We start from the raw sequence: 7,500 nt of genomic DNA on the forward strand, positions 1-7,500 counted from the left end.
CACTGTCCCATCAAACACTCCCAGGGCAGGTACAGGGGGTTAGATACAGAGTAAAGCTCCCTCTACACTGTCCCATCAAACACTCCCAGGGCAGGTACAGGGGTTAGATACACAGTAAAGCTCCCTCTACACTGTCCCATCAAACACCCCCAGGGCAGGTACAGGGGGTTAGATACAGAGTAAAGCTCCCTCTACACTGTCCCGTCAAACACTCCCAGGGCAGGTACAGGGGGTTAGATACAGTGTAAAGCTCCCTCTACACTGTCCCATCAAACAGTCCCAGGGCAGGTACAGGGGGTTAGATACAGAGTAAAGCTCCCTCTACACTGTCCCCATCAAACACTCCCAGGGCAGGTACAGGGGTTAGATACAGAGTAAAGCTCCCTCTACACTGTCCCATCAAACACTCCCAGGGCAGGTACAGGGGGTTAGATACAGAGTAAAGCTCCCTCGACACTGTCCCCATCAAACACTCCCAGGGCAGGTACAGGGGTTAGATACAGAGTAAAGCTCCCTCTACACTGTCCCATCAAACACTCCCGGGGCAGGTACAGGGGGTTAGATACAGAGTAAAGCTCCCTCTACACTGTCCCCATCAAACACTCCCAGGGCAGGTACAGGGGGTTAGATACAGAGTACAGCTCCCTCTACACCGTCCTGTGAAAGGTTCCTCGGGTGAAGGACTGGTCTACGAAGCGGGCAGATAGGTTCGATATCGTTAACCTTGCCTTCAGTTTGGCCTGGTGTCCTTCTGTCTGCCTCCCTCCTGATTCCTGGAGCAAGGCATCAAAAGCCACCGACTGAATCGCTACCTGTTGTGCAAAGCAAACTGACTGACAGGCGGCTGGAGAGCCGTCACGATTGGTTGACCAGCTAGCCGACTTTGGGATTGGGCGTCATGCAAAGATTATGACTGCGATCAACTTCTTTCAGCAGGAGGGAGAATTTTAACACAGCGCCTGCCCCAGTGGCTTTAACAACACCGACTGACGTAATAACAGTGTGGGTCACGGTAACACAGTGGTTATAAACAGGTCGGAAACAGGAGCGGGAGTGGGCCATTCGGCCCCTCGAGTCTTTGCTCCGCCATTTAATACCACCGTGGGCTGATCCGATCATGGACCCAGCTCCACTTCCCTGCCCCGCCCCCTTATCGTTTAACATCTCCGTCTTAAATAGATTCAATGTCCCGGCTCCCACAGCTCTCTGAGGCAGCGAGTTCCACCCTCCGAGAGAAGGAATCCCTCCTCATCTCAGTTTTAAATGGGCGGCCCCTTATTCTAAGACCGTGCCCTCCTCCTAGTTCTAGTCTCCCCCCATCACTGCACTCCCTCGATGGCAAGTATATCCTTCCTTGGGTACGAACAAAATTGTGCCCCACCTCTCAGACACAGCCTCCCATACTCGTTCTCCCTAAGACGACCCCGCCATCAGTGGAAACATCCTCTCTGCATCCACCTCGTAACCGTACACGTCTCGATGAGGTCGCCTCTCATTCTTCTGAACTCCAATGAGTAGAGGGGCCCCCCAACCTCCTCAACCTACCCTCATAAGTCCAACCCCCTCATCCCCGGAATCGACCGAGTGAACCTTCTCTGAACGGCCTCCAAAGCAAAGTACGTCCTCTCGTGAATACGGAGAGCAGAACTGTGCACGCAGTACTCCAGGTGTGGCCTCACCAATACCCCTGTATAAACTGTAAGCAAGACTTCCCTGCTTTTATACTCCATCCCCCTTTGCAATAAAGGCCAAGATACCATTGGCCCTTCCTGATCACTTGCTGTACCTGCGTACTAACCTTTTGTATTTCATGTACAAGTAACCCCCAGGTCCCGCTGTACTGCCGCACTTTGTAATCTTTCTCCCGTTCAAATAATAACTTGCTCTTTGATTGTTTTCTGCCAAAGTACGTGACCTCGCACTTTCCCACATTATACTCCACCTGTGGTATATATCATTAATCCAGACTTGAACGTCAGGGATGGGGGGGGGGGAGGTCTGATTAAGAAGTTTGCAGATGATACTGAAAACCGGCCGTGTGTTTGATAATGAAGACAGCTGCGGACTGCAGGAAGATATCGATGAACCGGTCGGCTGGGCAAAGCAGAGGCAAATACAGTTTAATACGCAGGAGTGTGATTTAATGCAACTATTTACAATCCACACTAACGGCTTGCAAGAAGGGACCGAGTGTAACGTAGCCAGGTTTGCTGACCATACAAAGATGGGAGGAGAAGCCATGTGTGAGGAGGACACAAAAACTCTGCAAAAGGACATCGACCGGCTCAGGGAGTGGGGCAAACATTTGTCAGAGGGAGTATAATGTGGGAAAGTGTGAGGTCACGCACTTTGGCAGAAAAACAATCAAAGAGCGAGTTATTATTTGAACGGGAGAAAGATTACAAAGTGCGGCAGTACAGCGGGATCTGGGGGTTACTTGTGCATGAAACACAAAAGGTTAGTACGCAGGTACAGCAAGTGATCAGGAAGGGCCAATGGTATCTTGGCCTTTATTGCAAAGGGGGATGGGAGTATAAAAGCAGGGAAGTCTTGCTTACAGTTTATACAGGGGTATTGGTGAGGCCACAGCTGGAGTACTGCGTGCACAGTTCTGCTCTCCGTATTTACGAAAGGAGGTACTTTGCTTTGGAGGCAGTTCAGAGAAGGTTCCCTCGGTCGATTCCGGGGATGAGGGGGTTGGACTTATGAGGAAAGGTTGAGGAGGTTGGGCCCTCTACTCATTGGAGTTCAGAAGAATGAGAGGCGACCTTATCGAGAGGTGTACGGTTACGAGGTGGATGCAGAGAGGATGTTTCCACTGATGGGGGGGTCGTCTTAGGGAGAACGAGGCTGTGTCTGAGGGGTGGGGCACAATTTTGTTCGTACCCATGGAAGGATATATTTGCCATCGAGGGAGTGCAGTGATGGGGGGAGACTAGAACTAGGGGGGAACGGTCTTAGAATAAGGGGCCGCCCATTGAAAACTGAGATGAGGAGGAATTTCTTCTCTCGGAGGGTTGTAAACCTGTGGAACTCGCTGCCTCAGAGAGCTGTGGAAGCCGGGGACATTGAATATATTTAAGACGGAGATGTTAAACGATAAGGGAACGGGCAGGGAAGTGGAGCTGGGTCCATGATCGGATCAGCCACGGTCGTATTAAATGGCGGAGCAGGTTCGAGGGGCAGAATGGCGGGCTCCTGCTCCTGTTTCTTATGTTCGTACATGTAGAGGAAGAGAAGGACCTGGGAGTGCAGGTCCACAGATCCCTGAAGGTAGCAGGCCAGGTGGATAAGGTGGGTTAAGAAGGCACACGGAATCCTTGCCTTTATTGGCCGGGGCGGGGAATACAAGAGCAAGAGAGGGTTGTGCTCGAACTGGGTACAACTGGTGAGGCCACAGCTGGAGTACTGCGTGTAGGTCTGGTCAACGCATTACAGGAAGGATGTGATTGCACTAGAGAGGGTACAGAGGAGATTTACCAGGATGTTGCACTGGAGAGGGTACAGAGGAGATTTACCAGGATGTTGCACTGGAGAGAGGGTGCAGAGGAGATTTACCAGGATGTTACACTGGAGAGGGTACAGAGGAGATTTACCAGGATGTTGCACTGGAGAGGGTACAGAGGAGATTTACCAGGATGTTGCACTGGAGAGGGTACAGAGGAGATTTACCAGGATGTTGCACTGGAGAGGGGTACAGAGGAGATTTACCAGGATGTTGCACTGGAGAGGGTACAGAGGAGATTTACCAGGATGTTGCACTGGAGAGGGTACAGAGGAGATTTACCAGGATGTTGCACTGGAGAGGGTACAGAGGAGATTTACCAGGATGTTGCACTGGAGAGGGTACAGAGGAGATTTACCAGGATGTTGCACTGGAGAGGGTACAGAGGAGATTTACCAGGATGTTGCACTGGAGAGGGGTACAGAGGAGATTTACCAGGATGTTGCACTGGAGAGGGGTACAGAGGAGATTTACCAGGATGTTGCACTGGAGAGGGTACAGAGGAGATTTACCAGGATGTTGCATTGGAGAGGGGTACAGAGGAGATTTACCAGGATGTTGCACTGGAGAGGGTACAGAGGAGATTTACCAGGATGTTGCATTGGAGAGGGGTACAGAGGAGATTTACCAGGATGTTGCACTGGAGAGGGTACAGAGGAGATTTACCAGGATGTTGCATTGGAGAGGGGTACAGAGGAGATTTACCAGGATGTTGCACTGGAGAGGGGTACAGAGGAGATTTACCAGGATGTTGCACTGGAGAGGGTACAGAGGAGATTTACCAGGATGTTGCATTGGAGAGGGGTATAGAGGAGATTTACCAGGATGTTGCACTAGAGAGGGTACAGAGGAGATTTACCAGGATGTTGCACTGGAGAGGGTACAGAGGAGATTTACCAGGACGTTGCACTGGAGAGGGGTACAGAGGAGATTTACCAGGATGTTGCACGAGAGAGGGTACAGAGGAGATTTACCAGGATGTTGCACTGGAGAGGGTACAGAGGAGATTTACCAGGACGTTGCACTGGAGAGGGGTACAGAGGAGATTTACCAGGATGTTGCACTAGAGAGGGTACAGAGGAGATTTACCAGGATGTTGCACTGGGGAGGGTACAGAGGAGATTTACCAGGATGTTGCACTGGAGAGGATATAGAGGGGATTTACCAGGATGTTGCACTGGAGAGGGTACAGAGGAGATTTACCAGGATGTTGCATTGGAGAGGGATACAGAGGAGATTTACCAGAATGTTGCACTGGAGAGGGTACGGAGGAGATTTACCAGGATGTTGCATTGGAGAGGGGTACAGAGGAGATTTACCAGGATGTTGCACTGGAGAGGGTACGGAGGAGATTTACCAGGATGTTGCATTGGAGAGGGGTACATAGGAGATTTACCAGGATGTTGCACTGGAGAGGGTACAAAGGAGATTTACCAGGATGTTACACTGGAGAGGGTACAGAGGAGATTTACCAGGATGTTGCACTGGAGAGGGGTACAGAGGAGATTTACCAGGATGTTGCACTGGAGAGGGTACAAAGGAGATTTACCAGGATGTTACACTGGAGAGGGTACAGAGGAGATTTACCAGGATGTTGCACTGGAGAGGGGTACAGAGGAGATTTACCAGGATGTTGCACTGGAGAAGGGTACAGAGGAGATTTACCAGGATGTTGCACTGGGGAGGGTACAGAGGAGATTTACCAGGATGTTGCACTGGAGAGGATATAGAGGAGATTTACCAGGATGTTGCACTGGAGAGGGTACAGAGGAGATTTACCAGGATGTTGCATTGGAGAGGGATACAGAGGAGATTTACCAGAATGTTGCACTGGAGAGGGTACGGAGGAGATTTACCAGGATGTTGCATTGGAGAGGGGTACAGAGGAGATTTACCAGGATGTTGCACTGGAGAGGGTACGGAGGAGATTTACCAGGATGTTGCATTGGAGAGGGGTACATAGGAGATTTACCAGGATGTTGCACTGGAGAGGGTACAAAGGAGATTTACCAGGATGTTACACTGGAGAGGGTACAGAGGAGATTTACCAGGATGTTGCACTGGAGAGGGGTACAGAGGAGATTTACCAGGATGTTGCACTGGAGAGGGTACAAAGGAGATTTACCAGGATGTTACACTGGAGAGGGTACAGAGGAGATTTACCAGGATGTTGCACTGGAGAGGGGTACAGAGGAGATTTACCAGGATGTTGCACTGGAGAGGGTACAGAGGAGATTTACCAGGATGTTGCACTGGAGAGGGTACAGAGGAGATTTACCAGGACGTTGCACTGGAGAGGGGTACAGAGGAGATTTACCAGGATGTTGCACGAGAGAGGGTACAGAGGAGATTTACCAGGATGTTGCACTGGAGAGGGTACAGAGGAGATTTACCAGGACGTTGCACTGGAGAGGGGTACAGAGGAGATTTACCAGGATGTTGCACTAGAGAGGGTACAGAGGAGATTTACCAGGATGTTGCACTGGGGAGGGTACAGAGGAGATTTACCAGGATGTTGCACTGGAGAGGATATAGAGGGGATTTACCAGGATGTTGCACTGGAGAGGGTACAGAGGAGATTTACCAGGATGTTGCATTGGAGAGGGATACAGAGGAGATTTACCAGAATGTTGCACTGGAGAGGGTACGGAGGAGATTTACCAGGATGTTGCATTGGAGAGGGGTACAGAGGAGATTTACCAGGATGTTGCACTGGAGAGGGTACGGAGGAGATTTACCAGGATGTTGCATTGGAGAGGGGTACATAGGAGATTTACCAGGATGTTGCACTGGAGAGGGTACAAAGGAGATTTACCAGGATGTTACACTGGAGAGGGTACAGAGGAGATTTACCAGGATGTTGCACTGGAGAGGGGTACAGAGGAGATTTACCAGGATGTTGCACTGGAGAGGGTACAAAGGAGATTTACCAGGATGTTACACTGGAGAGGGTACAGAGGAGATTTACCAGGATGTTGCACTGGAGAGGGGTACAGAGGAGATTTACCAGGATGTTGCACTGGAGAAGGGTACAGAGGAGATTTACCAGGATGTTGCACTGGGGAGGGTACAGAGGAGATTTACCAGGATGTTGCACTGGAGAGGATATAGAGGAGATTTACCAGGATGTTGCACTGGAGAGGGTACAGAGGAGATTTACCAGGATGTTGCATTGGAGAGGGATACAGAGGAGATTTACCAGAATGTTGCACTGGAGAGGGTACGGAGGAGATTTACCAGGATGTTGCATTGGAGAGGGGTACAGAGGAGATTTACCAGGATGTTGCACTGGAGAGGGTACGGAGGAGATTTACCAGGATGTTGCATTGGAGAGGGGTACATAGGAGATTTACCAGGATGTTGCACTGGAGAGGGTACAAAGGAGATTTACCAGGATGTTACACTGGAGAGGGTACAGAGGAGATTTACCAGGATGTTGCACTGGAGAGGGGTACAGAGGAGATTTACCAGGATGTTGCACTGGAGAGGGTACAAAGGAGATTTACCAGGATGTTACACTGGAGAGGGTACAGAGGAGATTTACCAGGATGTTGCACTGGAGAGGGGTACAGAGGAGATTTACCAGGATGTTGCACTGGAGAGGGTACAGAGGAGATTTACCAGGATGTTGCACTGGAGAGGGTACAGAGGAGATTTACCAGGACGTTGCACTGGAGAGGGGTACAGAGGAGATTTACCAGGATGTTGCACGAGAGAGGGTACAGAGGAGATTTACCAGGATGTTGCACTGGAGAGGGGTACAGAGGAGATTTACCAGGATGTTGCACTGGAGAGGGTACAGAGGAGATTTACCAGGATGTTGCACTGGAGAGGGGTACAGAGGAGATTTACCAGGATGTTGCACTGGAGAGGGGTACAGAGGAGATTTACCAGGATGTCGCCGGGACTGGAGAATTTTGGCGATGAGGAAGGATTGGAGAGGCTGGGGGGGGGTCTGTTCTCTTTGGAACAGAGGGGGCTGAGGGGAGACCTGA

This window comes from Pristiophorus japonicus, unplaced genomic scaffold (genome assembly GCF_044704955.1).
Source record: "Pristiophorus japonicus isolate sPriJap1 unplaced genomic scaffold, sPriJap1.hap1 HAP1_SCAFFOLD_1614, whole genome shotgun sequence".
Lineage (NCBI taxonomy): Eukaryota > Metazoa > Chordata > Chondrichthyes > Pristiophoridae > Pristiophorus > Pristiophorus japonicus.